An 18,132-nucleotide genomic window follows, 5' to 3' on the forward strand; every position below is an offset into this window, starting at 1 on the left:
GGGAAGGGGAGGCCTGGCATTACTGGAGGAGAGAAGGGAGGGGGGCAGTGCTGAGGGAAGTGGAGGCCCGGCATTACTGGAGGAGAGAAGGGAGGGGGGCAGTGCTGAGGGAAGGGGAGGCCCGGCATTACTGGAGGAGAGAAGGGAGGGGAGCAGTGCTGAGGGAAGGGGAGGCCCGGCTTGCACCCTATAGATTTCCCCTTAAAGAATCGCCTTAATGATAGCTTCCGGATACATTTATATAAATCCACTGTAGTGGTGAACAGATTGAATTTTTATCTGGAACAAATGTCAAACCTAGATCAAGGACTTTGTATTCAGCTTGTGTAAGTAAATATTGTGAGATTTTGATGACATTGGTATTTTCATTTGTTAGTACCTCCTCTTCTTTGGGGTATTGTCTCCTGGATTTGGGTCTATTCCTTTTACTTCTTCGTTTTTTTGACGTCATATAACGCTTAATAATACCTTTTTAACCGGAGTATGATTTCCCAGAGGTATTCATCTCATCTGCTGAGGAACCTAGAGCGTCATATTCAGAAAAGGAGACACTGTGTGTAGTGTAATCATTATCAGTTGTGTCCGAATCAACCGATTTATCACTTAGTTTTGTATTGGATTTCTTGAGAATAGATTTAGCCTGTTTCTGTTTCCTAGGGACGTTTTTAGCATTTTTTCTTTGTTGTTGTGGTTTATGCCAAATATAAATTTGCTTACGCTCATAATCGAGCTGATCACGTTCAAACTTGTTTTGTTTGGTTTGCATTATATTTTTCTCAAATTTGTTAATGTTACTGGCTAATTTGTCATCTATAGAATGGGAACAAGTCCCAACGGGGTGCTACAGAAACTCTTCTGTGGATGGTGTAGATTTATAATGTACTGAGTCAATCAAATTCTCAGGTTAGGACGGAAAATAATCATTCCTCCAAAGGTTAATGTCCCGTGGCACTATATACTGTGGTATATGTACGTTGATAATGTTCACACATGGAATATACACAGGGGATAAAGGAGGGGGGCTGGCAATCTTCCATGGTAGCAATTGTGAGCGTACCTAGTAACTATATACTGGAATCCCTTTCCCTCCTCCTATGTAATCCTCCTGCTCCGTGTAACTAACAAAAATTCTCAGATACACACTGGCCACTTGGAATGAACAAAGAACCATAAATGATATGAGTCAAATACTCACTGGATCACCCTGCATCCGTCCTGCTTGGCGTGCGTCGCTCCCAAAGTAAGAAAAAGCTAACGAAGGAGTCTGGAACAAGCACTGCAAAGAATCCGGGCTGGAGGCAGGTTAAAAATGAGCTAATTTAGGCGCATGCGCGACGGGAACGGAGATGGAGGTCTGAACTGAGAGCTCCGTAACCCGCCGGCAAGAATTATATAAATTTTGATCGCAAAACTCAATTTAGCCGCAGCAAATTAACAGCAAGCAATATCGGAATACCCACAGCATAAAATTCCATGGCGGCCACACGAAAAAAATCAAAACAGAAGGTAGATGTCCGCACTTACTTCGTGGGGGCTAAAAAACCTAGGGAAACAGACAGTATGGCGGCATCAGACTCTGACTCCGCACCGGAGATAGAGGTAGGGACGGATGACCCGACAGGCGCTATGAAGCGGGAGATAGCGCAGCTTCTCTCCGATTTGAAAACCTTTTTCAGAGGAGAGGCGGAACACCTGCGGAAAGACATTTTAAATATCGGAAACCGCACGAATGACCTCGAGGAAAAAATGGAGGAATCCACAAGAAGCCAAAAAGAGACAGACTCCAGGGTCACCATACTGGAACGGAAAGTGGCAGAATTGGAAGAACGCCACGAGGATAGCGAGAACCGTGACAGAAGGAACAACCTCAGGGTGAGGGGGATCCCTGAAGAGATACAAGACTCTGAAGCAATGCTAAATAGGTGGATGACTTCCATCATGCCAGGAAAGACAGAGGCAGAATTGGTCATGGACCGGTGCCACCGAGCACTGAGGGCACGTCCCTTGCCTAACAATCCCCCCCGGGATGTAATCCTACGTTTACACCACTTCACCACAAAAGCGGAAATCTGCAAAATCACCAGGGCCACCCCTACAGTGAAATTCGAGGGAGTAGAGATGGCCATTTATCAGGACATTTCCCCGATCACGTTATCCAGACGCCAGGCCCTCCAACCGGTCACCAGAATTTTACGAGACAAAAACGTAAAATACATATGGGCCTTTCCCTTCGCCCTGATTGTGATGCAGCATGGACGGTCTCATGTCCTCAAACATATATCGGACGTCCAGGAGTTCCTGAAAAGACTGGACATACCGAACATGCTGCAGATCGAACCCCCAGTAGAACGCCCCCCAAGGCAGGCAGATTGGGAGAAGGTGGGCCCCCCGGCCGGCCATCGGCAGGATAAAGCGAGACCTTCAAGACCTGGCTGAAAAAGGAGTCCCCTGACTGTTTTCTAGTTTCGGCAGAACTAGGCGTTACTGTTATCACCCCGGTTGTTCCACAAATAAAGAGACTATCACCCTTACTATAAGCTGCCTGACGACTACGGGCTCCGGTGTTACCCTCTAGCCCCCCCCGATGGTTCGGGCCCAAGCGGTAAAGTCCCTGCTGAAACACACGGAAAATCTGGGGAAAAAAGGACTAAGGGAAGAGAGACTCCATATACTTACCAAAATGGCGTCCCAGCAAGATCCGCGGGAAGAGCTGAGGAAGAAGCGCCAATTCAGAATGGCGGATGCAGTTTGGGCGCGAAAGCTGGGAGCTCCGGGCAGCTCCACCCCCGAGACACACCTCCTTCTTCAGCTGCGCGCAGGCGGTTATGCGCACTGGATCCGGCGGATGTCAGGAGGCGGCCCTTCGCTGAGCCCCGTCGCAGGGGAACTGACGTCAGAGACAGCGCCTACCAGGAAGAAGAGACAGCCGTCTGATGCGGCAGATCGAAGGAGGCAGATGAAAGACACGCCGAGCAGAGAGGGGGGTCTCAGCAAAGGGGTGTTTGCATTCCCCGGCTGAGGAGCAGAGGGGACACCTTAATGAGAATCATAGCATAGATAATACACAGTAGTCATGAAAAGTCAGACAGCTACATAGGCTAAGATCAGGAGATAATCTCTCGTTAGTTAACCAATTATACAGTTGAGTTTGTATTTTAGAAGATTAAGGAATATTGTTATCATAAGGCAATGTTAACACTGCCGGCGGGGGGGGGCTGGTGATTGCCTTTATCCCCACCCGTTGGCATGTGCCCCTGGGGCTGGTCTGCGGCCTTAAGCTGCAACCCGGTCAAAGACCTGGGAACCCGTGATCTGGTACACATCCCAAAGTCCAGGACAGAAAAAGAAGAGTATCCAGAGTACTGGCGGATTTCCCAGGCAGCAAACCACAGGTCAGCTAGGACCAAGGTGGTTTCACCTGTACTTGTTACAGGATTATATGTTCCCTGTCATTTCCTTTTGTGTTTTCCCACCCCTTCCACAGGTACCCCACCAGGAGGCCGTACGACGACAAGAGGTCAGCAACACAGCAACTGGCAGTCGCAGAAAATCCAAGGCACGGGTAGGAGGCAAAAGCACCGCACCCACAGAGACTCACTACACACACAAGCATGGCTCTAAGGTTCCTATCACAAAATGTTAAGGGTTTCAATTCCCCCCCAAAAACGCAGAATCGCCTTTGCAGAATTCAAGCGTAGGAAAATTGATGTTCTGTTTCTTCAAGAGACGCATTATTGCTCTAACAAAAACCCAGGGTTTATAGACAAAAACTTTAGAAGGTTTTACCTCGCCTCAGCCAAAGAAAAGAAAAAAGGAGTTGCCATTTTACTCCATAACAAAGTCCCGTTTGAACTGGAAAAAATAAAACGTGATCCAGGAGGCAGATATATAATACTGGTGGGCCAGATACAACAATGTAGAATCACGCTGGCATGTATGTATGCCCCATGTGAACACGACCCTCAGTTCTTTGAGGGATTTTTTCTCAAACTCAAACAATGGGCTGTGGGCAATATAATACTGGCAGGGGACTTCAATAAGGTCCTGGACCCGCGAATAGATAGATCCCCGAGACAGGAAAAAACAAGACAAATAGGGGCAACAGCTCTTATAGAAGGGTTACGAAGAGGATGCCTGGTAGACATCTGGTGGGAACAACACCCGGGCGAGCGCACTTATACTTTTTACTCACACCCACACGACAGTTATAGTAGACTGGACCACTTTTTTGTATCGAGCAGAATGGTCCCACAAATTACCGAAACTCTAATCCATGACATCTCATGGTCGGACCATGCATCGATCGAGCTACGATGCACGCAAATTAGGCCAGTCAGCCCAGGGGCAAACTAGAAACTAAACGAATCCCTGATCAAGATCCCTGAATTAGCCCAGACAGTTAAAGATGCGATCAGGCAATTCTTTGTTACGAATACAGGCACAGTGGATTCCCATATAACACTGTGGGAGGCCCATAAGGCCACGATGAGAGGAACGCTGATTAGCCTAGCAGCAAGACAGAAAAAACAGAGGGAAATAAAATTGACACAGCTATATAAGAGGTTACATGAGCTCTCTATACTACATAGCCGATCAGGTAGAGGGGACATTCTTAAGGAGTTGAAGGATGTAAGGATAGAACTTAACCTCCTCCTCACATCCCAGGCTGAGAGAGACATGAGTTGGACTAAGAGGAAATTCTTTGAGAAAGCCAACAAACCGGATACCATGCTAGCTAACAGGATCAGGAATAGGCAACCGAGTTATAACATACAGGCCATTAAAACTAAATCGGGGGAGATGTCCTCCAACCCTAAACGTATAGTGGAAGAGTTTAGACTTTTTTATGAACAGCTCTATAATGGGGAGAAGGTAACACACAACCCTAAAACGAACAATTTATTACAGTCCTTCTTAAAGGAGGCATCCCTTCCTAGGCTGAACAGATTGGAGCGCGAGGCAATCCAGACTGATTTCACTCTGGAGGAACTGACCGCGGTCATTAAGAATCTGAAACCCTCTAAGGCCCCAGGACCCAACGGGTTCTCGAATTTATATTACAAAAAATTTGTCGGGGTTCTGGCAGCGCCCTTGCTCAAGTTATTTAACGGAGTTTTGGCGGGGGAACCCTTTTCGGAACAGATGCTCCAGGCGTCGATATCTATATTTCATAAGAAGGACAAAGATCCCACAAACTGTCAAAGCTATAGGCCGATCTCCTTAATCAATTCGGATGTTAAGATATACTCCAAATTACTGGCCAATAGATTGAGCGGGATCCTGCCAAGGCTTATCCACCCGGACCAGGTTGGCTTTATTAGAGATAGACAAGCGGCCGACAACACTAGAAGGATAATCGATATAATTAACTACATCAATGCCAACGGGGTCCGCGGAATAGTGTTAAGTTTAGACGCAGAGAAGGCCTTCGACAGGATTGATTGGCCATACATGGAGTCCACGCTTGGAGCATTTGGGTTCGGAGGTAAAATCTTAGGGGCAATAAAAGCATTATATACAACTCCGACTGCCAGGGTGGTACACCAGGGTTTTCCATCAGAGTTGTTTAAAATTAAAAGCGGGACCAGACAGGGATGCCCGCTCTCGCCCCTGTTGTTCGCCTTATGCGTGGAACCGCTAGCGGCTCACATTCGCCGCAATCCCGATATTTCGGGAATACAAATCCACTCCCAAGAGCATAAAATAGCTCTATATGCAGATGACATCATTCTGTCTCTGACGAAACCGCTTACCTCGCTGCCTAATCTGTTTGCTCTACTGGAAAAATTCAGTAGAATCTCCGGTTTTAAAATAAATCAAGCCAAATCGGAGGCACTAAATCTAAACATCCCAAAGGAAACAGAGAAACTATTGGAAATTAACTTCCAGTTTAAATGGCAGTCCAAGGCCATAAAATATTTAGGGATCTATCTCACCAACCGTAGCTCCAATCTATATCAAGAGAACTATCCGAGATTATTAAGAGCCCTCACGAAGGAATTAAAGGACTGGTCCGAGTACGGTATATCCTGGATTGGCAGAATCTATTGTGTGAAAATGAACCTCCTCCCTAGGATACTGTACCTGTTCCAAACTCTTCCGATACCCGTAGTGCGATCGGACATTAAAGACCTGCAGAATGCAGTTACTAGATTCATTTGGAAAAACAAAACACCGCGGGTAAAAATGTCAATTATGCAAAGACCTAGGGAAACTGGAGGCTTAGCGGTTCCGAGTTTGATGGCATACTATAAAGCGGCACAACTATGCCAAATTACACAATGGCATGGTGATCCAGAGCAAAGGCGCTTGGTGGCACTGGAGCGGGAGGTATGCGCCCCGCTAGAGCTTAAGGACCTAATTTGGTACCCTAAATCTAGATTAAAAGATCTCAGAGATCCGCTGACCTCTGTGCTCAACTCGCTCTCGGTCTGGGATACGGCAAAAAATAATCACTCATTAACCTCAAAACATACCCTGATGACTCCCCTATACGGAAATCCAGACTTTGCTCCAGGGCTGATTGATAAGAACTTCATACGCTGGCAGAGATTGGGGTTGAGGAGATTAAAAGACCTGGAGGGGCGCGACCCGATTAAACCATTTAACCAAATTCAGTCAGAAACAGACCTACCCAACACTGAATTTCTTAGATACCTCCAGGTCCGGGCATTCTATACCAAACACCCGACTAGGCCGCCGCTAACCAATTTTGAGAAGCTCTGTGATCGGGGAACCGATACGCGGGGACTAATTTCTGCTCTTTACAGAGAGGTGGTCAGGGTAGACATTGACAGCTCACATAAAACCAGGTTCATGACACAATGGGAGACGGACTTGACAGGACCACTAGAAGACGATGACTGGACGGCAATCTTCAAGGCTGCGGCCAGTAGCTCGATATGTACGACATTGAAGGAGAACTCATATAAGGTACTGATGAGGTGGTATCTCACCCCAGTTAGATTGGCAAAATTTGTCGCGGGCGCTTCCCCGCTCTGTCCCAGACAGTGCGGGGAACGGGGAGATCTGGTGCATATGCTGTGGTCTTGTCCACGACTCATCCCGGTCTGGACACAAATTAGAGATTGGCTACAGAGGATATTTTTAGGCCTCAAAATTCAGCTGGACCCATGGGTGTTCCTGCTGGGTAAGCCCACAGACGAGGTCTCTAGATCGGGCAACAAATTAATAGCACATTTTGCCATGGCAATGAGGTGCGAGACCGCAGCACTGTGGAACCAGAATGCAATTCCATCAATAGACAAAATTCGGAACAGAGTTTGGTTCGCCTGCCAGATGGAGAAGTTGACAAGTCTGGTCAACGACACTGGTACAAATTTCCAAAAAGTCTGGTCGCTATGGTTGGCGCAGACAGATATCCCAGGGATGAGCAATGCCGCCGTCTGGCTTTAATAGCGACAGATGGGTTCTCCTTCGAGGTCGGAACAGAAAAGCAGGAAATATGACGCTAAAACTAAGCTTCAAAATAAAATAAGGCGATTTAAACGACCCTCCTCCTAAAATCAAGTCATGAGCAATACAAACACTGATCAATCCGAGTATACAGTGCCATGGAAAGACCAGCGAAGGAAGAGAACAAAGATACCTCCTCAGCGCTACCCTCCCTCCCCCCTCCCTCCACCCCTAGTACCCCTCCCCTCCCCATTTCCCCAACAATGTCGCGTCTACCCCTCCCATGTTTGTCTCGCTGTTGTTTGTCAAGCAAATTATTGAATGGTACAAATATGATACTTGTATGTAATATCTTGGAAAAACCAATAAAAGAAAGTTATAAAAAAATAAAAAAAATGAGCTAATTTATTCAGGCATCAAGCCTCAGGACATACAACAAAACCTGTAGGTTCCTCTGACGCGTTTCTTTCCGAAAGGCACTTTATCTTTGATAAGAAACTTGTCAGAGGAACCTACCGGTTTTGTTGTATGTCCTGAGGCTTGATGCCTGAATAAATTAGCTCTTTTTTAACCCGCCTCCCGCCCGGATTCTTTGCAGTGCTTGTTCCAGCCTCCTTCGTTTGCTAATTTATCATCTAATTCCTTGAATTGATCCATGTCAATAAAGTCCTGCAATTTGGTTTGTAATTCTTTAACTTGTTTGAAAGCTAGATGTTTCTCTTTCATTCTGTTTTGTATGATTAAATCAATCAATTTGAAGGAACATTGGTCCAAGATCTGACTCCATTGTGCCTCAAATTCCCTGTCTTCAAATCCAAAGGTTGGTGCTTTAGTCATTCTCAACTCCCTTTTTTCCTGTTCATGCTGTCAACCAATCCTCTGCAGTGTTCTTACCTGGTATTTTAATTACCCAGTTATGTCACGTGGATCCTTTAAAAATGGCGGCGGTACCGGCACCCGATGCCCCATACCAGGGCCTGTAACTCGGGAAGCAGGGGGTCCCTGAGGCTGAAATCAAAGCGGTTCAGCTCAGGAGACCCCCTGCTCCCGCACATTATTAATAAAAATTACATTAAAGCAGCTTCATTACAATAGCAGATATCTGCTACGGTATGGAATTTAAAAACATTTTTTATTTGTGTTTTAATACTAGTGTAGATGTGCAGGGGGTCTCCGGAGCAGACCCGCATTGATTTCAGGTCCGGGGACCCCCTGCTTCCCGAGATACAGGCCCCGTTATGGGGTGCCGGTATCTCCTATGCATTTGATTCCCACTGTCACATGACATGGGGCATTTAAATGCATAGGAGATCCCGGCACCCCATAACGGGGTCTGTATCTTGGGAAGCAGGGGGTCCCCGGACCTGAAATGAATGCGGTTCTGCTCCGGAGACCCTCTGCTCACCTATACTATTAATAAAATGTCAAAAAATGACGACGACATTTGCGCAGGGAGAGACAACTCTCTATCTCTCTGCAGCAGATAGAACCCACCGGGTGAGCTCCTTTCGGAGGGCAGATCCCATTGCCGCCGGCTACTCGCCATTTTTGCAAATGTTGCAATCAACAGTATTCAGGCCTTTCTGCATACCCTGATAGCAACGCTGCCAAAAATGGCGATTTAAAAACCCTGGTGATTTTTTTCTATCAGCCTTTACTGAATGACGCCCTTGGTTGGAGACTTTAGCCATAGAAACCCAATGCATGCAAAATATCTCCTATGGGAAGACCGGTTGACCACTACCAGTATGGTGGTCATTCCCTTAGATGGTGGCAATTACACTATGAAATCCATCACTAAGTGGGTCCAGGGGTGGTCAGGGAAAGGCAGGGATTGGGGAAGGCCAGAAGGAAGTGCTCTGGGTACCTTGGTTCTGCACGCAGAAAGTGCAAGCAGTCATGAACTGCTTAATATCCTTATTTATCTCAGGCCACCAGAAGGTGCGCTCTAGGAAGTTGGAAGTCTTCCTCTCACCTTGATGTCTCAAAATCTTTGAGCAGTATCCCCAATGAAGAATCCTCATGATAGAGTAGAGGAAAAAAGAGCTTAGGGAGGCACACAAATGCTCACAGGGTTGTTGCGTGATAGAGGAGATGATGCGTGCCTGAGGGTTAATGGGTCATTTGTTAGTCTCCTCTTCTCCATCTGCCAGACATTGTGTAGAGAGAGCATCGGCCTTGATGTTCTTTGAACCTGCATGATAGGAAATGTGATGGGAGATGTTGTGCCCTCCAATAGATGTTGCCATTCCTCCAAGGCCATCTTGATTGCCAGAAGTTCTCTGTTCCCGATAATTCTTTTCAGCCTGATTTTTTTCCAAGAAAGCACACAGGGGTAACCTGCCATGGAATTCACTCTTTTGAGAAAGAACCTCATTAGACACAAAGTCATAGGTGTCTACCTCTAGAATTAAAGCCTTTGAAGGATCTGGGTTAACCAAAATGGGTGCTGTGGAGAAGATTGTCTTTAGTGTCTGAAAGGCAGTGAGAGCCATTGAAAAGGATTTGCCCCCTTCGTGAGAGCCATGATGCGAGCAGTATCCTGAGAGAAGTTTCCAGATGAACCAGAGATAGTAATTCTCAAAGCCCTAGAATCTTTGAATGGGTTTTAGGGTGGTTGGAGTAGGCCATTCAAGGACAGGAGATACTTTGCAGGATTCATTTCCAAGCCGTCAGAGGAAATAATGTACCCCAGAAGAAAATCTTCAATTGATCAGAGGCACTTTTGTAACTTGGCAAATTTATGATGGAATACTTTGTGATTGAAGGACTGAAATACCACCGTGGCATTACATAAGTCGACGGGCATGACTAGGTACTCCTAGTGCCCATCCCTGGTGTTGAAGTCCATCTTCCATTTGTCACCCTCCTAATATATATGAATTGGGTTGTAGGCTCCGCGGAGGTCAAGCTTCATGAACAGTGTAGCTCTTCTAAGTCGATCAAACAATTTGTGAATCAGGGGAAGATTATACCATATTTTGAGGGTGATTTTTATCACAAGAACCATTAGTAGCGCCTCAAGGCTAGTTGAAAGAGTTTGCAGAAACGTGGCGATCATAGTCAATTGCTGGTCCTGAAGAGACATACGCTTCTCTTGATCTCCCAGTAAACAGCCTTGATATGAAATGGTGCCCCTTACCTCAGCGAGGTCGACAGGACTTGGGGCTGACTCATGATTAAAGAGAATATCCAAGTCACAAGCCATGGTTGGGATCACGGTTCCAAGATCAGTGCAGGGTACAGCAGCGTAGTCGGGGTTTCAAGGTCAGGGCAGGAGAGAGGCAAACAGAGTCCAAGTACAGGCAGAGGTTCAGCAAATGTTCAGGACAGGCAAATCAGAAGAAGGATAACCAACGGTGTCCAAGAGCATAAATGATCAGACATTGGCTGCATGGAAATTGCTTCCTCATAGAGGCCAGGAACAGGTGCAGCTGATAACAACCTCCATCCAGGTTTAGGGCAGAATGAAGCCACTTCGGCCATCATGGGGGATGGTAAAATGACCTCAGATGTCTGTCATCTTGGTGGAGGCAAAAAAGGATGTGTTGGAGCTGAAGGGAAATGGCCGCAATGGCAAAACCTGACAGAACCAGGGCTAGTGTGGAACAGGAACGCATCCAGAACACCATTCCAGCACTTATTTTAGCAGCGTTCCAGCATTTCTGCAGCCACTCTGCCTCCTTTCCCTCAGCCCTACCTGGGGTACGTAGCTGCAGAGCCTGTCAGTGACCTACCAACAGCAGAGGGAGCCTGCCCTGGCAGTCTAAGCCTGCAAGTAAGGCCCAGGCAGAAGTTGGGGCCAATTTCTGGTATCGGCTGCCTGGGCACTGGGAAGCTCCGCACCTGGGGAACGTTGGCGCGGAGCTTCCCAGACTGTGCCCAGGCGGTGATGGAGGAGGGCCCACTCAGGCAGGCGATGCAGGGAGTTGCGCCTGACTTCCGGCTGGGCCCAGCTTGCAGGGTTAGACTGCCGGCCGTGCCCCTACTGCATCCGGGTAGGTCACTGACAAGCTGCGTACCTATGTTACCGAAGTAGGGCCTGGGGAAAGGAGGCAGAGTGGCTGTTGAACTGTTGGAAAGCTGCTCCGGTTGCTAAAATAAGTGCCAGAATGATGTTCCTTCTCCAATCTAGCCCTGGTTCTTCCTAACATCGTATGTGCACTAAAAGACATTGAGGTTAGCACAGGAATTTAACCTGACGTTAATTAATGTCTTACCTAAAGGTGGCTTCAGAGAGAGAGAAACTTGAGCAAGTCCCTTTATCTCCCTGTGCCTCAGGCAGCAACATTTGATTGTAAGGATTTCACTACAGGTACTCGTGTCTGTAAAATTCTGTGGTGGGATAGGAGGATTATTGGTGAAAATTCTCTAGCCAACAACATGTCCTCAGTTGTCTACCCTCAAAAAATGCAAACAAATTCATGGTTATACTGTGAAAATATCAGCCATTAACCTCTGCATTGAGGGTCTATTTGAGGGATGTTGGGGGATCTATATGAGGGGTGTTGTGGGGTCTAATCAAGAGGTTAATGCCTGATCAATCACAGCTCTAGAACCCCTGATTACCAACATATTACTTACTGTATCTCTGTATCTTCTTCGGGATCCACGAGTTCGAAGTCGCCAACTGGGGTTGATGGCGTTTCCACGGGCTGCATAAGAAACGTGGGTCCTGTGAGCCACGACGTATTCTGCAGTTGCGCTGCGGGTACTGATCTTGTGGCATGTTCTGCAGGATTTTGGTCTGTGGGCACATGGTGCCATTGTTCTGATCGGGTTGACTTCCTGATTCTTTCTACGCAGTTGGCCACGTATACGTAGAATCTTCTTTTCTTGTTACATATGTAACCTAGTACCACCTTGCTATCTGTGTAGAATTTGACAGCATCTGGTTTGCAGTCCATCCCGTTTTCGATGAGTTCTGCCAGTTCTACCGCTAACACTGCACCACATAGCTCTAGTCTGGGTATGGTGTGGTCGGGTTGTGGCGCCAGCTTAGCCTTGCCAAGGATGAACCTGATATGGTAACTTCCACCCACGTCCGTGGTTTTTAGGTAGGTCACCGCTGCTATGGCCTTGTGGAGGCATCTGAGAACACGCAAAGCTCTTTGCTGTGTGCAGCGGTGAGAGATATGGGCGAGTAGGGGCGTGGGATCTGAAGTTGCTCAAGGGTCTTTGTAGACGGACGTTCACAGAGGTACACACTTGGAGTCGTTTATAATGTGAAATTATAATAAGGCTTTATTGTGCCTTTTCCTTTTCATCAGGAAAGTATCCAAACACAGGGGGGGGGGGGGAACAAAGCTTCTATCCACCTGGGAGTATTTCTAGTGAACTCCTATGCAATTAATTCACATCTCCGTTAGTTAAGCAATTCTCCCCACCACAAACACATAGCATGCAATAAGCAGATATAAGCAGTCTTTTAAGAATGAAAGTCTTATCTGTTCCTTGTGGTTTGGAGGAAAAAATCTTCACTGTCCCTGCTTCAGCTCCCTTGTCTCCAGGGTTGGTCAGCATACAGGTTTAGAAGTTTTCCCTGTGTCTTGAAAGCAGCTCTGCTATCTTTTTGGCAGAGCTCAAGACAAGTGTGTCTCCAAGTTCAGCTCAGGTGTCAGCTAAAGAGTCCTCACTTCCTGTATCAAAAGACAGGCTTTCTAAGCCATCTAATCAGGCAGGCAGGTGGTGTTTGTTAATTGACTAAGAGCAGTTAACCACCACACTGCTGGATTAGAGGCACATTACCTGAACAGGGATAAGTCCCCTGTTACAGTCTTCAAGGAATACTTCCACGTTTCCCACTCTTTCCGTTTTTCGGGAGGTAGTGGGGTGTCCCAGTCCTGCTTCTCGAAGGACATTTCTCTGAGAAGAGACTTCCCTTGTATAGTGACAGGAGCTACAAATCCTAGCGGATCGTAAAGACTGTTAACAGTGGATAGGATTCCGCGTCGTGTGCAGGGTTTTTCCTCGATGGCTACCTGGAACGTAAATGTATCTGTTTTAAGATTCCAGCTTATCCCCTGGCTCAGCTGTATGGGAGGCGTGTCGGTCCCCAGATCCAAATTTTGAGATCATTTGCGTGATCATCCGGTGGAACGCCTTCATCACTATGGCACTATTGGAAGCTATTTTGTGCAATCTTAGGTTGGCGTTTGCTAACATCTTTTGTGTCCTTTTGAGTAGCTCTATGGCTTCTTCTTCGGTGGGGAATGATTTCAATCCGTCATCCACATAAAATTCTCTTTCGACGAAGTTCCTCGCGTCTTTCCCGAACTCTGCTTCTCCGTCATGAGCCGTTCTTCTGAGGCCGTAGGCAGCCACCGCAGGTGATGGGCTGTTACCGAAGACATGTGCTTTCATGCGATACTCCATGATTTCTTTATCTTCCATTGATGACGCCTGTCTGTCATCGTCTTTTGTTGTCTGGAACGCTGTAAACCCTAGGTCATCAGTGTATTTGTTTGTCACAAGCGCATCTCCATATTTATTTTTGGTCTCGAGCTTCTCATGGACCTGGAAGTGGTTCGGACAGGGTTTGAAGTGGGATGCACGACCGTTCTCCAACAAGTTTGTTCGTATGGTGTCTACGTTGTCGGGTCCGCGTATCCTGCCTATGCATACTTCTCCCACTACCATCCATCCTAGATCGAGCCTTTGAGCGCTTGGGGCATTGTGGTCCCCATTTCACTGTTCACGGATCTTGTGTGCCCTCATGATGTCCCTGCCAAGTAGCAGCATGATCTGGGCACCTTTGCTAGTGGTGGGATACGATCGGCAATAGCTTTGAGATGGGGGTGGTGTCGCGCCACGTCTGGTGTGGGGATTTCGCTCCTATCTTCCGCCATGTGATTGCACTCGATGAGTGTGGGAAGGGGCATTTTCACTTTGCCGTCTATTGAGCATATGGTGTATCCATTCACTCTCCTCCCTGTAGTTTCCATTCGCCCTGAGCACGTTCTGAGAGTGTAAGGAGAGGCGCTGTCTTGTATGTTGAACATGTCAAAGAATTCTGACCTGACCAGCGATCGGTTGCTCTGGTCGTCGATGATAGCATACATCCTTTTAGCTCTTTGGGGTTGTCCCTATGGGTGCACTGCTACAAGACATATTTTAGAGCAAGATCTACCGTCACTTATTTCCCCACATACCTCTGTGCATTTGGACACTACCGACGTCGTGGGCGGTGTATCTCCCTCTTCTTCCTCCCTGCCCTGCTTTGTCGTAGGGTTAGGAGCCTTGCTAGATTTGGGTTTCATAGTCTCTGGGTGTAAAGCGGCTATGTGCCTGTCGCTATTGCACTCTGTGCATTTCATAGCTCCTTTGCAGTCCTTGAATAGATGAGCTGTGGATGCACCACATTTGAAGCAAGCTCCCCATTCCCTGAGTAAGTTCTTTCGCTCCTCTATGGGCTTCATTCTGAATCCGATACACTTGTTAAGCGGATGCGGCCTTTTGTGTATAGGAAATTCTTTGTTAAGGTCCCTTGGTTTCTTGTTCTTGACGGCTGCCTGATCGGGACTCGCGTGGGTCGTAGGGGACCCGTCCGTCCTGTGGACCGAGATGGGTGTTCTGGCATTCTTGTATCTCGCTGCTAACCTTTCATTCCTCGGGTGGCTGGCACTGGATGTGTTCTGTGCACCTAAGATGCTTCATCATTTCTCGTCCTTGCTGCTTCGCGAATGAAGCTTAAGAAGACTGAAAATGGGGGGTAGGCGACGTGCTTCTCCCTTTTGTATTTGGAGCCTTGTGAAATCCACCTTTCTTGGAGGTTGAAGGGTAGCTTCTCCAAGATGGGTCTCACTCCACGAGCTGAGTCTAGGATGTTGTGACCTGTTAAGGAATGGTCTTTTCTTGCAAACTCCAGCTCTTGCAGCAGGTCCCGAGTTCTCGTAACTTCGAGTAGTCTCTAGCTGTGATCTTGGGAAAGCTGTCGACTCTTTTGAAGAGCGAATCCTCGACTGCTTCGGGGCTACTGTAGCAGTCTTCTAGCCTTTCCCATACTAGGTCAAGACCTACTTGGGGGTGGTTCGCATTTGCTGCCCCGAGTCTCTTCGCGTGTTCCATGGATACTTTTCCCAGCCATTTGGCTAGCAGTCTGAGTTCTTCCCTAGCTGAGACGCCTAGGCTCTTGATTGCATCCTTGAATGCGAACTTCCACATACGGTAGTTCTCGGGACGGTCGTCAAAGTTGGTAAGTCCTGTTTGCACCAGGTCACACCGGATCATGTACTTGGCCATGTCTGTCAGGCCTGAGGCATCGGCGTGTTGGTCACGTTCTGAAGTAGTTGCTGGGAGGGTCCATGCGGTCGCCTCTTTCTTGGCGTGGTCGCGTGATGACTGCTGGTCAGTGTGAGGGGCTGTGTTTTCCTGTGTGGGTGTACCTGGATTGCGAGCCTGATGTAGTGCATCCGTGTGCGCGCTGGCGTGTGGATCACTGTTGCGGCTGTGACTGTCCCAGGTAGCGTGTACCCTTAAAGGAACAGCATCTTCTCCACGTGGACCTAGCAAGTCTTCGGTGTTTGTGGTATCGCTCCCGTCGTGTTGAGATGGTGTGCTGGTGTTTACACTGAAGAGGCTCCTTACGTAGTCTTCAGTGCATTGGGCTGGATCCTCTGAGGCTATCCGTCTGTACGGTTGCTCCCCGCCATCCTGTCGCGCGGCTGCTTCTAAGACTTCGGCTTGGGTTATGGCGGCAGCAGCTTCCCTTTCTTGATTTAGGGCCTCTAGGTTGACGTCCACCTCTGTCTTTTTCCGTGCAGCGGTGGCAGTGGCTGCAGCGGCGGTGGCAGCAGCTGTCTGCTCCTCCTCTTCTATGCGGGCCCTTTCTAGTTTCATGGCTGCCTCTTTCTGAGCATATGCGGCCCTGGCACGTGCGGCCTCTGCGGTGATTGGTGGCATTTACGCTTGCGCTAGACACGTGATATTGCACTGATCTTGACGAGTGTCTGGATGTTATTTATTTATTTATAAAATATTTTACCAGGAAGTAATACATTGAGAGTTACCTCTCGTTTTCAAGTATGTCCTGGGCACAGAGTTAAGACAAATAATACATGTTTACAAATACAGTTACATAATGAGCAGGGTATACATTATATACAAGACATTGCGTGCACAGTTAAAGATAATGTATATTATGAGCGTATGAAACAATTACAGACCACATTAAAATGTGTGACAGCCTTAGATTTGAAAGAACTTAAACTGGTGGTGGATGTAAGAGTCTCCGATAGATTGTTCCAGTTTTGGGGTGCACGGTAAGAGAAGGAGGAGTGGCCGGATACTTTGTTGAGCCTTGGGACCATGAACAGTCTTTTGGAGTCTGATCTCAGATGATAAGTGCTGCAGGTGGTAGGGGTGAGGAGCTTGTTCAGATAGCTGGGTAGCTTGCCCAAAAAGAATTTGAAGGCAAGACAGGAAAGGTGAACTTTGCGCCTAGACTCGAGTGATGACCAATCTAGTTCTTTGAGCATTTCACAGTGATGTGTGTTATAGTTGCATTGGAGAACAAAACGACAAATTGAGTTGTAGAGGGTGTCAAGTTTGCTAAGGTGGGTTTGAGGTGCCGAGCCATATACAGTACTACAGTATGTCTCCATAGTCAATAATTGGCATTAGCATCTGCTGTGCAATACGTTTTCTGACCAGGAGACTTAGGGAGGATTTGTTCCTGTAGAGTACCCCTAGTTTGGCATACGACTTGGTTGTCAGGGTATTAATGTGCATCCCGAATGTTAAGTGGTAGTCAAACCATATGCCCAGGTATTTAAAACTAGTAACAGGATTTCGGGTGGTGTTAGTGTTGGTTGTAATCTGGAGCTCAGTCACTGGAAGCGTTACAAATTTAGTCTTGGTTCCAAACACCATTGTTACAGTCTTGTCAGTGTTTAAAAACAGTTTGTTTTGGGAAATCCAGTTTTCGAGTCTGAAAAATTCTGACTCAAGTATGTATTGAAGGTCAGAGAGGCTATGGCTGTGTGCATATAGGATTGTGTCATCTGCATACATGTGTATTGAGGCTTCCTGACAAGCTGTGGGAAGATCATTGATGAACACTGAGAAGAGTAGGGGCCCCAGAACAGAGCCTTGCGGGACACCACATGTGATAGCCAAGGGGTTGGTTAGCGCCAGAGATGGACACATGTTGGGATCTACTTGATAGGTAGGACTGAAACCAGTTTAAAGCATGTTTCCCTATTCCAGAGCTCTGGAGTTTGTTAAGCAGGATAGCATGATCAACAGTATCAATAGCCTTTGCAAAATCTAGGAATACTGCACCAGTGAGTTGACCCCGTTCCATTTCACACTGGATTTCATTGCAAACTTTTAGCAGGGTAGTTACGGTGGAGTGTTTGGGGCGAAAGCCAGATTGGAATTGGCTAGGAAAATTTGTCTTGTTATAGTAATCGCTTAATTGGGAGTGGACACATTTTTCCATGACTTTGGATAGGATTGGGAGAAGGGAGATTGGTCTGTAGTTTGAGACAGTGTTTTTGTCCCCACTTTTGAAGACTGGGACAACTCTGACAGCTTTCCAGGTCTTAGGGATATGGCCAGCAGACAGGATAGCGTTGAATATGGAAGCAATTGGTTTGGCAACTGCTGGGGCTCCAAGTCTTAGGAACCTAGATTGTAGTAAGTCAGGTCCACATTGGCTGCTTAGTTTTAATTTGAGAAGCGCTTGTGTAATCTCCTCTTCGGATACTGGGCCAA

The sequence above is a fragment of the Ascaphus truei genome, unplaced genomic scaffold, assembly GCF_040206685.1.
Source record: "Ascaphus truei isolate aAscTru1 unplaced genomic scaffold, aAscTru1.hap1 HAP1_SCAFFOLD_1583, whole genome shotgun sequence".
NCBI classification, from domain to species: Eukaryota; Metazoa; Chordata; class Amphibia; order Anura; family Ascaphidae; genus Ascaphus; species Ascaphus truei.